This window comes from Schistocerca cancellata, chromosome 8 (genome assembly GCF_023864275.1).
Source record: "Schistocerca cancellata isolate TAMUIC-IGC-003103 chromosome 8, iqSchCanc2.1, whole genome shotgun sequence".
NCBI lineage: Eukaryota > Metazoa > Arthropoda > Insecta > Orthoptera > Acrididae > Schistocerca > Schistocerca cancellata.
In genome coordinates, this window is record NC_064633.1 from 169,281,501 (window position 1) to 169,300,279 (window position 18,779).

Below are 18,779 nucleotides of genomic sequence, written 5' to 3' on the forward strand. Positions count from 1 at the left end.
AAAACATGCTGCGTGTCGCCACTATGGCCGGCGCACGCAGTGTGTTGTAGTCGCTTGCGCTACTTGTTTAAGTAACGCGTCATGTCAGTTCAAACCCGACCATCGTCAATTGTTTGTTATTTACTGTTTCCGGAAGGTTCTTGAAGTATCTTATACTTGTGAAGTATGTATATTCTGGAATATTCTATCTCTGTGTGAATACCACCTATCTGGAATATTCGATTTTTGTATAAAGAGTTGTACCCTCGATCCAGGAAGCCAGATCTGTTCTGGCTGTACATTGGTGTCAGTAACAAACGTGTTTTCAGTTCTAAGTATTGTGCTTCAGTGAAAACCCTGTCTCCAGATTCGGCGTTGATTATGGTATCATGTGGCAACACACGCGAGAACTGATGTAAATTTAGATTACAAAACATCTGCATGAAAAACAATTTTCAGGTACAGTTATATTGTCAATGTATGAAATGTGTGCTCTTACTGTCATAGTACTCGGTACGTTAAAGAACGTGATAAGAGCGAAGAAACATACGTTCCTAGTTACTACTCCTATAAAGTGGCACTCATTTATAAAAGTATTTAAGCAAACGTTAGAAAATCGGTAATTTTTGCTTGCTGTTGCCTTCTCTTTTAGGAAGTTAAAGCTAAAAGTGTGCCCAACAACATATATTCCATCTGTTATTTTTGGTCACACATGACGATCTGCATACCACATGGCGAAAGTTTATTAGCCCTTTGACTAATATTAACGACTAGTTTACTGGCTTTCCACGGTTCATAGACGAATCGAAGAGATTGATATTTTTTGTGCCACTATTAGTAGTTTGCACTGATAATAACTGTGGTTCTTTACGAGGACGTATTCTAGTATGACGTGAGAACTGTGGCACTTGGGCTTCTGGAGCGAGGAATGTATAAATAATACATATAACGTCTCATTTGAGACATCTTCCCTGGGTTCATCTCAGACTAGCATTTGCCGTCAACGTCTATAATTATATGTTACATGTATCCCAAACTCTGTCTTCCCCTACAAATTTTTGCTCCTACAGCAACCTCTTTATTTGTTACATGTACTACAATCTCAGTCTTCCGCTACAGATTTTGGTTCCTACAGCAACCTCAAGCAGCGTGAAAGTTATTCCTTCTTGTCCCATCACATGCCCAATCATTCTGCCCCTTCTTCTTGTAGATATTCCCTTATCCGATTCTACCGAGAACCTCCTCGTTTCTTAAAGTATTATAAAACCTTATTTTCAACATTTCTCTCTAGTACCCCACCATAAAAGCTTCGATTCTTCGCTTTTTCTGTCCTCTCACAGCCTAGGATTCACACCTACACAATGCTGTGCTACAAACGTTCTTCCTCAAATTACGGCCGATGTTTGATACTTGCAGACTTTATTTGGACAGGAATGATTTCACTGCCTCGGATAGTCTGCTTTTTATGTTACAATCGCCACCAGATTGCGACAGAGCGAATAAGTTTGAAAATTAGTTACTAAGTGTAAGTTTAGTGAGCTTAGACATCTAAAGTCAACAAGAAAACTGCTCAATTTTTTAAACTGGCTGGACTGTAGCAGACAAGAGCTAAATAGACAGAGTGGGCCTAAAGATGCAGCCGTTTTTCCGTGTATTTTGTTCTATATTTTCCTTTATCAATTGGGCATCCAAACCGCCGATTCTCACGACTCGCCCGTAAAACCAGCCATGTACCCAGCAATGAATTCTGGTAACTATATGCCCTAGATCACTGGTTCTCAACCTTTCACACACCATTACCCCTAAGTGCAGTCAGATGTTGGTAAATACCCTCTCCCCTCCCCCCCCCTCCTGAAACTGCTGCCTTGTAGATCTTCCACCCCCACATTTTTATCAACTAACTAAATCGTAGAATGAAATACTTTTAGGAACACTTTTAATTTTAACATGATGAAAGATGAATGGTATTTAGTTTGTGTGTGTGTGTGTGTGTGTGTGTGTGTGTGTGTGTTGTTAGAATTAATGATGAAGGAATCTGTGGTGCATCGCAAGTGCTACCCATAGCTCATTCTCAGATTCTCACTATGCAGAACGAAGGGAGACACTTGTTACAAAGCACACTTTCGCTGCATTACTCCTCTCCATCGCGGCAATTGCTTGATCTGTACTCTGCAAACAGGTTCAGATATGTGCACTAACTTACTATTTGCAAATCACTCGACTGTTGCGCCCCTTACTTCTGAACTGGCGGAAATTTGACGACTACAGTCGACATTTCTTCGTTATCGTTACCACACGAGTGGACTCGTGGGAGCGGGGGCGGGGGGGGGGGGTGTAAATATGATATTTTGGCCTCGAACGTATGCGTAAATCATACTTATCACTTTGCTCTGAGCTCTTAAGTTCTGCATGCTGTATCCACTAATTGTAGATCAATAAATCATGTCCTGTTATTGTATAATTAACTGTGAGTTAAGAAGCACATACGAAACAAGAACCATAAGTATCCTGTAAGAATCCCCATATATTTTATAACGAGACACGTGAATGGGGGCGGCACTGTTCACGAACTGCTTCAATAATCGAACTGTGACAGACTGTATGTAACTGACACTTCTGCTATACCTTGCGATCTATTGTTGTTATGTTCAATCACGTCATTCATTTACTAGCACCTCGATCATTTGAAAGTCACTACCAGACCGTTCACTTCTGCTTTTGATAATTGGTTCAGTTTATTCTGTATAACATTGGCTCACACTAACATTGCTGGCGACTTCTTTCATTAGTGTACGGAGGGGAAAAATTACCGATTGGTCGCCAGTTGGCAGAGAATATTTCCCCCGACTCTCACATAAGTAAACCACAAGTAACTTACATCTGTACGTAACTGAGTAATACGACTGCTGCTGCTAAGCGTTAATAATAATAAATGCATACGTATTGAATTTATCATTCTCAAATCATGTAAAGCAGTTTACGGTGTGCTTTCGTTGTAGCAAATTCATCGATCCCGACTTCGTAGTCTAGTTACTGTGTTACCTTAAAATTCATGGAGAGGACACCAGAATTGTTGACTCGATCCTGCGAAATGGATGACTGCAAATAATTCTGGAGTCTCTTTAGGAGTGAGAAAGCCTGCTTATCGGAGGGAATGGATGCAGTAGTTGGCAAAAGTGTTCATAAAGCAAGTATCAAATAAGGAAGCATTTGTTGAACATGTTATTTACGCAACACTCTAAAGAAAGTACTTATGAAGGAAGTTTTTGTTTCGTTGCTCTCTACTCGTAAAATGAATAGCTTCATCCTTAAAAATTCTTCCAAGTCTTCATATTGCTGCTGCCGTTTTCTAGCACATTTCAATCGAAGAAAGTTGCCTCGTAGAGTAAAATGAGGGCGTGGTCTGAATGCGGTAAGGAAGCCAAAAATCTGAAAATAGTGCGAAGTCTCAGCCTAGATGTATTAGACTGGAGCATGTTGTTAGTGTTTTAGTTTATCTGTGATGGTATTACGGTTGATGTGGGTTTATTTATCGATGGTCAATTTTTATTCGTAGTTCACTATTGTTGTTTGGCTTTACATATTGTTATTTATTTACTCTGGGATAGTGAACGCTAGAAAATTGAGTGCTAAGTGGAGAAATCGAAACGTTTCCGACATATTATTCTGTTTGATTTCAATAGTCTTGACTTCAGGAACAGTTACACCGTGTATGGGCATAACGCCGATGGACAGGGCACGACAAGTAAATTGTTTTCTCCTCTTAACGAGGATGGTTTTGACTGTAGTGACTCTCCACGTTCACGAACACCTTCGGAGTTTGATGAATATCGTTTAAACGCATTAATCGACGATGATCGAGGCCAGTGCACTTTAGAAATGGCAGAGTTGATGAACTGTGATCAATCCACCACCAAGCGACATTTGCGTACAATGGGAAACATTCCAAAATAGGGTCTACGAGTACCGCATGTTCTAGGCCAAAGGCAAAAAATTAGCCTGCGACCATAAGTGCAGCTCAGCTCGCTCGTTATTAATTGGCTCGTGAGCAATATCGATCATTCCTGTCCTGTATCGTTACTGGTGACGAGAAATGGTATCTTTATGCTGACATAAGGAAAAGAAAAGACTGGCTGAGCTCCAACGAAGCAGCAGCTCTCCGTAAAAAGACCTGAGGGCACCCACATAAGAAAATGTTTTACGTATGGTGGAATAGCGGCGATGTGATGTACCATGAATTGCTTCTCCGAGATGTAAGCATCAACCGAGACGACTTTCAGACGTAAGCCAGGAAGAACGACCAGGAAGACTGTGTGAAGTCATTCTACTCGAAGGTAACCGCCGCCCGCATCCTGCCACACTGACAAAAACAGTGTACAGGAGTTCGACGGGGAAGTAATTCCGCAGCTACCCTAATTCACTTTATGTTATGCCCTCAGATTTTGAAGTTTTCCGCTCTGTATCGAACAACCTTCAAGGAAGTTCCTTTCCTTAAAAAAATGCTCTCTGAACATGGCTCGATGATTTCTTTGCCTCACAATTACATTATTTATACAGTCGCGGAATCGAGAAGTTACCCCACCGTTGGCTGAGTTTGTAAAGAGTGAGAATATATTGTTGATGAATAAAGTCTGTGTTATGTGTACCTGTTGTGTCTATTTAACTTAAAGAAAAACAGTACAATTGGTAGGAGTCGATGAAGTGAAACTGAAGAAAAGATATGTAATTCTGGTAAGGTGAATAAAGGATAATATCAAGAGCAGGTAAATGGTGTAAAGGGTATAGGATTCGCCATGAATAGTAATATAGCTCAGATAATGGGTTACTCTAAACAGCTCAGAGACTGCCTTATTCTCATTAGAATCGATAGCAAACCAACGTCAACAAGCATAGCGCAAGCATACATACCGAAGTAAGTTAAAGATGACGAAGTAGAGGAAACATATAAGATTACTAATCGTGTAATTCAATATGTGAAGAGAGATGAAAATTTAACAATCATGTGAAACTAGAAAAGAAAGAAGTGTTGCAGGAGAATATGGACTGGTTAAAAGGAATAAAAGTACTGAGAGAAGAGAAAGGTAGACCTTTGTTATAAGTTGCACCTAGTGATAGCGAATACCAATGTTCAGCAAACAGGAGGTGGTACATTTGGAAAACATCTGGAGACAAGAAAGACTGACGATAATTTACGTCATGCTCCGACATCACGAAATCAGATATTGGTTTGTTAGGCGTACCGAGAAGCTGATATAGGCGCAGACACCAATTTATTAATGATGATGACGACATTGAAGTCTAAGAGTAACCAGTAAGCATCAGTGGTGAAAGGAGAGAGATACTGAAGTGTCGAGGAATGATAAGACGTGTTTAAAGTTGTGTAAGGCTGCATAAATTGTGATAATGAATATCACTGATTAGTGGCTCAGTTGAAGAGGAGTGGACATCTCTAAAAAGGCCAATCACTTAAGGATGTTAGACAAGCAAAGGTACAAGGAAGGTAACTGTGATGAAGCTTTTGGTAACAGAAGAAATACATCAATTGTTAGACTACAAAAGAAGTATAAATGTGATCAAGGATAGACAGGAAAAGAGCAATGTAGGTCACTTGGTATTGAAATTCATGGGAAGTTGAAGCTGGGCCGGACGACATAATTTCTGAAAAAGCGACGAAATGGAAAAGAAATGGTCGGAGGAGGACTTTTTCATTGTCTAGAGAAGTTTAAAAACCATAGATAACATTAATAGCAGGGCCAGCAACCAATTAGTTCGTAGTGGGAATTACATTGTTAATCGAAGAGGATAGAGAGGATATGTGGAAAGAGTTACTGAAGGCCTCTACGATGGGGAGGACTATTGTGATAACGAGATAGGAGTTGAAGGGGAAGATGTGGGTGTTTCAGAGTGGGAATTTAACAGAAATTCGGAAGGGTTGAGATACCATAAGACACAAAGCACAGACAACATTCCTTCCGAACTTATAAAATCGTTTGAGGCAGTGACAACAATACGTCTATTCATGTTTGTGTGCAGAATGTATAAGGCTGGAGACCTACCATCAGACTTACGAGAAAAATATCATCCTCACAATTCCGAATATAGTAACTGGTAATTGCGAAAACTATTGCACAATGAATTAGAATTTCCGGCACCGTAGCTACTAATAAGAATAATACGAAGAAGAATTAAAACACAACAGAGGCTCTCCTAGACGGCTAGAAGTTTGGTTTCCAGAAAGATAAAGGCACCAGAGAGATAATTCTGACGTTGCACTTCTTAGTGAAAGCAACACTTCAGTAAAAGCCAGAGAATTTCATGAGATTTGTGACCTAGTAACAGAAATTCTGAGAAAAAAATTGAGTAACCTACAGTAAAAAGTGGGTAGTGTACAACACATTTAAAAATCAAGAGGAAGTAATATGATTGGAAGACGAAGAAAGAAGCGCTCCGAACAAAAAGCAATGACGTAAACAAAAGTAAGTATCCAGACTGGGATTAAAAATTGTGAAATGGTATCAATGAGTATCGCTGATGACATTGCTATCTACAGTGAATGTTAAGAACTAAGGGATCTGTTGTATGGAATGAACATGATAATGAGAGTAAACAGAAGAAAGACGAAAGTAAGTAGGAATATCAGGAATGAGAATACAGTCTTAAAAAATAGTGACCGCTTGGAAGTAAAAAAACACCTGACGGGCGAAGCAAGGACATGAAAAGCCAACTGGAACAGGTAAAGAGGGCATTCCGTACCAAAAGAAGCCTGGCTGTATCATATGCCTTAATTTGATGAAATTTCTGAAGATGTACGTTTGGATCACAGCATTTTATGGAAATGAAACATGGATTGTCGAAAGACGGAAAAGAGGAAAATCGAAGCATTCGACATGTGATGCTACAGAAGGATGTTTAATTTTGGATGGTCGGGTAAGGTAAGTAATGAGAAAGTTACCCGCAGATTCGGCGAAGAAGGGAAACCCGGAAAAGTGTGACAAGAAGAAGAGTTAAGATGCTGGGACGTATATGAAGACGTCAGGATAATAATTCAGAGTACTAGAGGAAGCTGTAGAGGACAAATACTAAAGTGGAAAACAGATTCGAATACATTCAACATATAATTGAGGATGTAGGGTGCAAGTGCTACTCTGAGATGAACTGGTATGAACAGGAGGGAATTCGTAGCAATACTGCTATCGCTCGCAACTAATGTTTACCATTGTGTGGAATATTTTTTTTATATCATAATTAGAATAGCTACTGAGGACAGAATGTCTGATTACATTGAGGATAAAGAAGCAACGCTCGTGGAAGTTACGGTTCCACGGCTGAGTCCCAGTAAAGATAAACAGTTCTGATTTGTCTGTCGGTTTTAAAATAGCACACACTTCGATGCAGGGTGAATTATCCCATTCGGAATATCAGCCAGTTTCATAGCGTAACACAGCAAGGCATCCTGCAGAACTTGACGTGAATTTTCGAAAGCAGGAGAGAGGTAACAGTAGCTCCCAGAGTTAGTTGTGCATAATACCAGGATAACTCAGTTACCCAGTGCATTGGACACGAGAGGGAAGTTGGTTTTCTTTGTGGGGTAAGCAATTGTACCCCACCAAGTGTTGTCAGTTAGCACGCATGGTACTTCGTTGCACAGTGAAATATTCGTTGTAAAAAAGAACATCATTCTTTTATTAAGCCATTTTGCCGGCGATATCTACGAGAGTGCTAGTGTAGAAAAGTAAACTTCGGAAATTGGAGGAGAGTTCCTGGTAGAATCGAAACTGTGAATGTTTGGACGGGTCAGTCGGCGAGAATATTGTCCACAAAAGGTAAAGTTACGAGTTTTAGTGTTGATCGGGCAAATAATTTTATTGGAAGATAGATTACAAAGTCGCTGATGAATATAGCAGCCTGCAGATGAACATAACATCACCGCGAAGTTTAGATACTGGACAAAAACATAGCCTACTATGACGACGCCATAACCGTAAGTGGCATCATTGTCATCAGCGGGCTGTTGATGGACGTAGCCGTTGATCCGACGGCACTCGGCTGCACCTTGGCAACAGATCGTCGAATATTAACCCCCTGACTAGGCCGAAAACTGAATATTTTTTCACGCGAACAGGTTTGCGACGACAATTCTTCAAATGTGAAAGCGGTTTCCATTTCTATATAACATCTGTCTTCAATGCAGATATCATAATTATTCGTAAAAAATGTAATAACGTTATCCCACTGGTTGTCGTTGCTTAGGAGGAAAAAAATCCTTCTTCTCTAGCCAAGAGCTTTCTTATACTGTTCTATCGTCGTATTAAGTACACATGACATCGGAAACGCCGACGTACGAACATTCGTCTTGAGCAAGGCCGATTTATGCACACCTACCTTGGACGCTTCTTCTTCATTTCCCTAATTCAAGAGGCTCGTTAAAATTGTAATGTCAAAGACATTAATTGTTTTAACGTCTTGATGTCGATCAGTTGTGATGACAGTCTTTACGTCCCAGAGAACAATGTTATTGTCACATGTTCCTGTCAACCAAACAATTTTTCGCTTTTTACAATGTAAAGCCAATATAAAGGGCGATCAAAAAGTTTCTGTTGAGGGCGTTGTTGCATTGTGTATGAAACGTAACGCGACTCCAGTGCAGTTATACACTGAAGAGCCAAAGAAACTGATACACCTGCCTAATATCGCATAGGGCCACTCGAGCACGCAGGACTGCCACAAAACGTCCTGGCATGCACTTGAATAATGTCTGAAATGCTGCTGTAGGGAATTGACACCATGAAGCCTGCAGGGCTCTCCGTAAATCCGTAAGCGTACGAGGGGGCGGACATCTCTTCTGAACAGCACGTTGCAAGGCGTCTCAGATATGCTCTATAATGTTCATGTCTGCCGAGTTTGGTGGCCAGCGGAACTGTTTAAACTCAGAAGAGCGTTCCTGGGGTCACTGTGAAGCAACTACGGACGTGTGGGGTGTCGCATTGTCCCGCTGGAATTGCCCTCGATATCTACGAGAGTGCACAATTGACATGAATGGATGCAGGTGTTTAGATAGGATGCTTAGGTACGTGTCACCTGTCACAGTCGTATCTAGATGTATCAGGGGTTCCATATCACTCCAACTACAAACGCGCCACACCATTGAGAGCCTCCACCAGCTTGAAAAGTCCCCTGCTGACGTTCAGGGTCCATGGAATCATGAGGCTTTCATACCCGTTCACGTCGACCCGCTCGATACAATTTGAAACGAGACTCTTCTGACCAGACATCAACAGTCCAATGTCGGTGTTAACAGGCCCAGGAGAGGGTTAAGGCCTTGTGTCGCGCAGTCATTAAGGGTACACGAGTGGGCCTTCGACTACGAAAGCCTGTATCGATGATGTTTCGTTGAATGGCGCAGCAATGAAATTTGAATCGACTTGCGGAAGGATTGCACTTCTGTCATGTTCAACGATTCCCTTCAGTCATCATTGATCCCTTTCTTGCAGTCTCCTTTTCCGGCCGCAGCTATGTCCGAGGAAAGTTGATGTTTTACCGGATTACTGATATTCTCGGTCGTACGGGATAATCCGATCTTAATTGCTACCTAGGATATGCTGGTTCCATCGTTAGTGAGCCCACTATAACACCACGTTCAGGCTCACTTAAATCTTGATAACCTGTCATTGTAGCAGCAGTAACCGATCTAACAACAGCGCCAGACACTCGTTGTCCTACATAGGCAAGCCGAATGCAGCGCCGTATTCAGCCTATTTACAGATCTCTGAATTTCAGTTCGCATGCCTTTACCAGTGCCTTTGGCGCCTGAGTGTATAAGCACCGCCATGTAGGCAAGGGAGTAGTGTGGCATTCGCATTAGCGACGTACGTTCGGTAAAAGGGGAAACATGAACTGAATAACATGCTGTTATTATTTTCGCGTATGCAGAAGGGTACTCATCAGTTGACATTCATCGGAAACTGAAGTATGTGTATAAGGCAGTAGTGTCATCGATCGATTCCTCACCCCAAGATGTTCAGGAGCCAGCCATTTGCTGGAAAGATGATGTTCACGCTGTTCTTTGCTTACGGGAACCACTGTCCCACCATCTCTTGGAAGGTGTAGCTACGCGATTACACGTTTTCGATTCCTAAAGAAGGGCTTGGCGGATCGACATCTCTCGTCCTACAGATATGTGCAGCAGGCTTTAACGGGCGTCTTCACGCAGCTGGACAACGTTTTACCAAACGGGTATCTACAACCTGGTGCCTCGATGGGTTCAAATGGTTCAAATGGCTCTGAGCACTATGGGACTTAACTTCTGAGATCATCAGTCGCCTAGAACTTAGAACTACTTAAACCTAACGACCCGAAGGGCATCACACACATCCATGCCCGAGGCAGGATTCGAACCTGCGACCGGAGCGGTCGCTCGGCTCCAGACTGTAGCACCTAGAACCGCACGGCCACTCCGGTCGGCGCGTCGATGGGATGATTTCCTCAGTTCTCACAGCGAATACACCTGATTGGCATATCGGTCCTGGACTGTATACCTTCGAGCGGAAAATTTTAGATCCCCCCTTATATCTTCATGAGATATTGTCTTCACGTGCACTTGTAGATCAATTAGATGAGCCTCTACATAAACCTTTTTGAAAAACGAACATTACAGCCATTGATATACTTAATAATGTAAAAATAATGATGATGATAATAAATACAACTATAATGATAATACAATTTGCCTAGAGGCAATCACTCCCATAGTTGAAGTAAATGACGCAATCGCCGTGAAGGAGCAGTCTTCCATATTACTAGGTACCGCTTGATCGTAGGTCAAGCGCTAAGATTTCACAGCCTTCTCTGCAGGACCAAAAACGTGGTCATTAATTGTGGCACTCGTGAGCATTTACCCTAACGTTAGTAAGCACAGGATACGGACAGAAAGGAATGAATAAAAGCTTTCAGTCCTTAGCAGGTGGATTCACCTTATTCGACGATGCTCGTCTTTATTCATGATCATTTATTGTTACTGGTTGACAACGGTAACAGCGTACTCCATCTATATGCTAGATTCGCTGTAAATATGTTTCTCAGGACTCGGTGAACCAATGCTGTTTACGTTTTCCCATATCCCACCTCCGTTTATAGCACTATGTGTATATCTCATGTGAATGTTCACGGCAAGTGAAAGGGCAAATATGGGAGTGCAGAGATTGTCTTTCACCAGCATGTCCACGTTTATCTAGCGATCATACGCTCCTCTTCATAGCGGTATATTTTTTCCTTTAATGCATTTCGATTAACCCCTCCCCCCCCCCCCCCCACCCTCTTAAAGACCTGGGAGAGTGCAGGCAGCAGCGTAATACGCCGCTCTGAAGCTTACAGATAAAGGTAAAAACGTAATGAGGAGATATAACAATATAAAGGAGTGATAAAACGGTGACTGGTTGAAACTGGTACATGGCGAAAAAATTGTAAAGGGAACATAAAAAAGGGCTCAGTGATGCTAATTAAAAACATTTAGGAAATTGACAGGCACAATTAAAAAACATGGCGAGAGTCTCGTTTCAGTTCACAACACTTTAAAAAGGGGATGCACAACACTGAACACTCACGGAAAACACTGCACTATAGAGCACAAAAGCATATGTGTATGGGGAGGTGAAGGACCCAGACAGATAAGGGGGGAAAAAGTAGGGAGGATAGGAGAAGCAAGGAAAAGAGGTGCTAGCCGATGGAGAGAGAGGTCACAGAAAAAAAGGGAGGGGTAGGGCGGATGCGAGAAAGGAGTGGGGAAGACAGTGGAGGGAAAAGGAAAAGGACTCAGCGGGAGAGAAAGGAGTCAAGTATTAGGTAGGTGGAGAAAAAACAGGATGGAAGGGGAGGGAGAGGTGGCCCAGGAAAACGACAGAGGGGGAGGTGAGGATTGTAGTCGATAGGAGGAATAAATGGAGGGAAAGAAGGCATCATCCGGGAGGGGTTGATGGAAGCCTCCTCGGGATAGAAATTGAAGGGTGTTGAGGTGGAGGGTATGGGGGACACAATGGTGAAGGCATGGCAGCGGGTGGGGATTGGAGAAGAGAGGAGAGGAGCGATCATGGGATGAGGGGAATCAAGTCAGCGGGAAGTGTAGAGGATGCGGACATGTTCGAGGAAAAAAGACATGGGGTATAGGAATCAGGTCATAGAGTATCCGGGTTGGGGTGGGAGAGGTATATGGAAGGTGAGGTGGAGTGCAAGGTACTCTAGGATCTGGGGGGACTTAAGGAATTCGGTGGGGGGGGGGGGCAGATTTCCAGGCAGGACTACCATAACAGAGGATGGGACAGATTAAGGATTTGTGGGTGTGGAGGATGGTAGAGGGGTTCAACCCCCTTGTCCAGCCAGAAAGGAGTTTAAGGAGATGGAGGAGGTTGTGAGCTCGGGACCGGAGCAGAGATGAGGGATCCAGGTGAGGTGTCAGTCAATGGTGAGTCCAAGGAAGGTGAGGGTGGGAGAGAGGCAGACAGGAAGAGCATAGCTGGTAAGGGAAAAATAAAGGATCTGGAAGGAGCGAGTGGTATTTGCTATGATGATTGCCTGAGTCTTGGAAGGATTCATTTTGAGGAGCCACTGGTTACACCATGTGGACAATAGGTCAAGGTGATTCTGGAGAAGCCGTTGGGACCATTGAAGGGTAGGAGCCACAGCAAGGAAGGCAGTGTCATCGGCATACTTCAAGAGGTTGTCTGTACATCTGCCATGTACAGGAGGTAGAGGAGAGGGGACTGAGCTCTAGGGCACACATGTAGTGGGGTAGAAAGTGCAGTAATTGATGTTATGGATGGTAACTAGGAGGGGCAGTGGGAGAGGGAGGAGGCAATCAGTTGGGCGCAGTTGACAGGAAGGGCGTAGGTCTGGTGTTTAAACAGGGGACTGCGATGCCATATATGGTTGTTGGCCCTTTCGGGGTCAAGGAAGACAAAATGGTGGAGCGACTGGACTTAAGCCGGAGGGAGAGGAGATGAGTGAGGTGTACGAGCTGGTCATGAAAGGAAGGTCAAAAGCCATATTGGGGAGGAGGTGGTGTCACTGGAGGTGGTGATGTATGCACTAGGTAAGGAAGGATTCCAAGAGCTTGCTGAGCACTGAGGTGAGACATATAGCGCAATGGGAAGAAGCATCAGATGGTGGCATGTTTGATTTGGAGAACATAAGGAATGGGAGGTTTCCCACAGGTCTGGGTAGAGGCCAGTGGCTAGGATCATGTTGTAGAGGGCGGAAGGACTGCTAGGTAGGAGGGAGGGCAGTGTTTGAGAGAGTGGTAGGTAATGCAGTTATGGCTGAGAGTGGTGTTGCGTTTAGCATGGAGTGAGAGGCTGATGTCCTGTGTAGTGCTGGGTGTGTTAAGTCCTGATGGTGGTGTGTGGCCCAAGTACTGGAAGATGTGAGCCAAGGGAGGAGTGAAGGTATCCATACATTCGATGATGTTGGGGAAAGAGGAATAAGGAAATTGGGGATCATCTGGAATGGAAAAGATAGCAGATATGTGGGAGGCAAAGTGGTTGGCTTACTCAGGTCGTAAGGAAAGGGAATGTCGTAAAGGAGGAGAGTGCTCTGTGGGGTAGGGCGGTTCACAGGTAGTGGAAAGCAGACTATTACTTGGAAGAGTTTATGGGGAACGTGGCATTGAGTTGTGTGCATGTCTGTGGCCAGGCATGGCGTTTCTACACAGCATGTTGCAGATGTGGTGTTGTAATTGCTAATGGCAGGTGAGTGTGTCCCAATCACAAGTGTGGAGGAAGGATCCATACAGTCGATGAGATTCATTAAGGAGAAAGATGGCCGTTGGGGGCTAGGCTGGGCAATGAGGGAGGATGGCTTTGGTAGGAATATTGGTGGTGACGGCGTCAGGAAAGTTCAGGTGGAGGAAGGCAGTTGTTTGGGAGATGTCATGGCATTCGACCTGGGCGTGTATGGAGTCCTGTTATGCATCCAATTTTTCGTGGGAGTAGTCATCGACAAGTTAAGGAGATATGTCATGGTGAGGTATGGGGCAGGGATGGCGAACATCAGAGGAGGACAGGTGAATGGCCATGGCCAGTCAGGTCAATGATATCTGCAGTGACGCTCCCAAGGAGGCTGGGAGAGGCTAGAATCACGTCACGAGTGGATTTGGGTCAGGTGTGTTGGGGGAGGGGAACTATATCTCCCTGGAGCGTAGTGATAAACTAATGCCGCCACTGAAGTTCGGCAGGAGCATTGCTGTGGATATTGTGGTCTGTGGCAATCACATAGGAGGAGAAGATGTGGTCAGTGGGGCAAGGAGATCATATGGGATTGGGGTACGAGGGCAGATGTAGATAGTGACACATGTGACAGTAAGGGTGGGAAAGAAAATTCAGGGTGAGATACTAAGCAGGATTGTTGAGGAGAGGTTGGGGACAAACAGGGAGATGCTTGATGTTGCTAATAGCAACCCTGCCACGTGTCAGTGGGTAAGAGTTATTGGTGCAGTGGAGGGTGTAAGGAGCTGTGGAGATACAGATAAGAGGTTGAAGGAATGTTTCATTTGGGATGAAGGTGTCTCTGCGGCGTCGAGGGGGGGGGGTGAAGGAAGAGGAATTTGTGGGTGGACAGGGAGTGGATATTATGGTAAAGGATGATGTAATGTCTTCACTCCAATGCTAGGGGAGATTTAGATGAGGGTGGGAGTAGGTGGCACAGTTTATGATGTTGAAGATGGAATGGGTGGGGTGGATGCTTTGGAGGACTATGGTGATGAAGTGGATAATGTCCTCTGCAGCAGGGGGAGGATGGAGCGAGTTGTTGGGGTGAATGGGGTAATCGACAGGGTGGACTGGGATGGTGAGCTCAGAGGTGACGTGAAGAAGATTTGCTTCACATTCTGAGGAGTGGCTAGTATGGGATTTGTTACAGGTACTACTGGAGAGGGAGAGGTTGAGGCAGTTCCTCAAAAAGTGGGAATCTTTGCAGTGTGGACAGGTAGGGGGCCTCTTGCAGGCGGCAGTGCCATGGTCGTTGTACTTTACTCAGGGGGAACAGGAGTGGTCCACTTTGTGACGTCTATTGTAAATTAGGGCTCCCTCTGTAAGGAGGCGGTCAATGGAGGAACAGGGTTTTGAGAAGCGGCGCATTAGATAAGTTATCCCAGCATCATTAAAGATGTGACAGGCCGAGTGGATTTCAGTGTTGGGATGGGGATTTAGCTCCGCCAACACCTCAGCCTTGGTTACCACGGGGCTAAGCTTCATGATCACGGCAGTGAAGGTTGGCAGATGTCGGGGAGGTTGAGGCTGTGAGGGAGAGGACGGGATATGGTAGGGGATAGGGGTAGCTTATGGGCCTAATTGGATATGTGGGATTTTGGCGAGGAGATCGGTGTGGAAGGAAGCTTTGAGGGATTTAATGAGGACCGAGTCGTTTCGTGCAATGAGAAGGGATATGGGGGCATTGGGGAAGTATTTATGGATGAACGAGATGAGAGTGCCGGCATCAAGGAATTGAGGGTCAGGATTGGAGAGGATGAAGTGTGGGTAGAAGGGGTTGTAGGGGTGGGTGCTGGGGTTATGTCCATGAAGGTGGTTGTGGAGATGGTGGGAGTGGGGTCAACCCTAAGGTGTTTAGAAAGTTTCTTGGACAGGGCAAGGTGTGGCTAGGAGATGGGTTGCGGGGAGCTGGTGAGGGGCAAGTCATACATGAGAGGCAGCTGGTGCAGGGAATGGGGCTGTGGGTGTCACAGAGACTGTGGCATGGCGGTGGAAATCTATGCCTGCTAGGAGCCTGTTGTAGGATGTGCTGTCAGTGGTGGGAATTCTGAAGATGGTGATGGGGCGACATCTGAGGGTGAGGAAGAGTTGGGGAAGAGATACCGAAAACGGAGCAGGAGTGTGGTGGACAAGGAGGGAAGGGTGGATGGGGATGCGGGTGGTGGATGAGTGAGTGCCCTGTGATGGTGGTAGGAGCAGCTGAGGGGGAGGTGAAAGTGATGGAGGTGGTGAGGTAGGACATAATGGTGGCGTGGGAGTGGGGGGGGGGGGGAGGGTGAAACATTGCGAGAGGTCCGTCTGGCGGATACGGCGAACCTGGCCACACCAACTGAACACAGTGAAGCATGTGAAACATGATTCCCCTTGCACAGTTTGCACTCGACAATAATGTTCACTAGGCATAAGTATAAAAAATGAATATCGTCACACGAGTCTTGCTGTTATAATTTTTTTATTAATCGTATGGATAGGCCCCCCGTCGGTCAGGCCGTTCGTGGGTGCCGGTCTTTCAATTTGACGCCACATCGGCAACCTGCAGTCGATAAGGATGATAGGATGATGACGAGGACAGCACAACATCCATTCCCTGGGCGGAGAAAATTCCCCGACCCAGCCGGGAATCGTACGAGGGCCCAGAGGACTGATAATCATTCGCGCTGACCATTCAGCTACCGGGGGCGGACGCTGTTATAAATGAGACTAGAACAAAGTGCAGTTACGTTCTGTGTAGTTACATCACCCACTCTACTACACTGCCATCTCGTACAGGTTTTGTCCTTTTGAAATGAACAAAAGTGGTACGTTTCTTCTGAAATTACTTTATATATGTTCTTCGGATGATACTTCAACCATTCTGAACACAATTCTGATGTACACTATGTAAAGTGCCTTTGGTCTCGAGTCAAAAGAAGCAATGCCCTTCGCGCACTTTACTTACTCGCTCGTATGTGGCAATTTATTGAAGATATTAAAAGGGAACAATTGTTAAACTATTTAAAGAAAGGTAAATTAATTACAAACTACGGTGTGCACCCATTTTATTCAACGTGTAGACGTCACTACAGATATTCGGATTTAGGTTGTGACATGTTCGATATATGTGCCATCATTGACGATGATGTGGCGCAGACGAATAGCGGAATTATGAATGACCCGTTGAGAAGTGGGAACATCGATGCTGTCGATGACCTCCTGAATGACTGTTTCAAGTTCAGCAATGTTTTTGGGGTTATTGCTGCATACCTTTCCTTTAATATAGCCTCACAAAGAGGAGTCGCGCGTGTTCAGATCTGGAGAATAAGGCTGCCGATCTAGGCCTATGCTAGTGGCTCCTGGGTACCCCAGAGCCAGAAAGCGGTCCCTGCAGTACTCCTGCAGGACATTAGACTCTCTCCTGCTTCGATAGGGTCGAGCTCCACCTGACATGAACCACATCTTGTCGAAGTCTGGGTCCCTTTGGATAGTGGGGATGAAATCATCTTCCAAAACGGTCACGTGCCGTTCGATAGTCATCGTGCCATCACGAAATATTGCATCTATTTTTTTGTGACTGCACATTGAGCACCAGACAGTCACACGGTGACGGTGAAGGGATATCTCGATCGCGAAATGCGGATTCCATCCTCCAAATGCACCAATTTTGCTTACTGACGAATCCATTCACATGAAAGTGGGCTACGTAGCTAAACCAAACAATACCCATTCCATCACGCCTCGGCCGACCGTGCAGTTTGGAACTATTTTATTTCATATACACTCCTGGAAATGGAAAAAAGAACACATTGACACCGGTGTGTCAGACCCACCATACTTGCTCCGGACGCTGCGAGAGGGCTGTACAAGCAATGATCACACGCACGGCACAGCGGACACACCAGGAACCGCGGTGTTGGCCGTCGAATGGCGCTAGCTGCGCAGCATTTGTGCACCGCCGCCGTCAGTGTCAGCCAGTTTGCCGTGGCATACGGAGCTCCATCGCAGTCTTTAACACTGGTAGCATGCCGCGACAGCGTGGACGTGAACCGTATGTGCAGTTGACGGACTTTGAGCGAGGGCGTATAGTGGGCATACGGGAGGCCGGGTGGACGTACCGCCGAATTGCTCAACACGTGGGGCGTGAGGTCTCCACAGCACATCGATGTTTTCGCCAGTGGTCGGCGGAAGGTGCACGTGCCCGTCGACCTGGGACCGGACCGCAGCGACGCACGGATGCACGCCAAGACCGTAGGATCCTAAGCAGTGCCGTAGGGGACTACACCGCCACTTCCCAGCAAATTAGGGACACTGTTGCTCCTGGGGTATCGGCGAGGACCATTCGCAACCGTCTCCATGAAGCTGGGCTACGGTCCCGCACACCGTTAGGCCGTCTTCCGCTCACGCCCCAACATCGTGCAGCCCGCCTCCAGTGGTGTCGCGACAGGCGTGAATGGAGGGACGAATGGAGACGTGTCGTCTTCAGCGATGAGAGTCGCTTCTGCCTTGGTGCCAATGATGGTCGTATGCGTGTTTGGCGCCGTGCAGGTGAGCGCCACAATCAGGACTGCATACGACCGAGGCACACAGGGCCAACACCCGGCATCATGGTGTGGGGAGCGATCTCCTACACTGGCCGTACACCACTGGTGATCCTCGAGGGGACACTGAATAGTGCACGGTACATCCAAACCGTCATCGAACCCATCGTCCTACCATTCCTAGACCAGCAAGGGAACTTGCTGTTCCAACAGGACAATGCACGTCCGCATGTATCCCGTGCCACCCAACGTGCTCTAGAAGGTGTAAGTCAACTACCCTGGCCAGCAAGATCTCCGGATCTGTCCCCCATTGAGCATGTTTGGGACTGGATGAAGCGTCGTCTCACGCGGTCTGCACGTCCAGCACGAACGCTGGTCCAACTGAGGCGCCAGGTGGAAATGGCATGGCAAGCCGTTCCACAGGACTACATCCAGCATCTCTACGATCGTCTCCATGGGAGAATAGCAGCCTGCATTGCTGCGAAAGGTGGATATACACTGTACTAGTGCCGACATTGTGCATGCTCTGTTG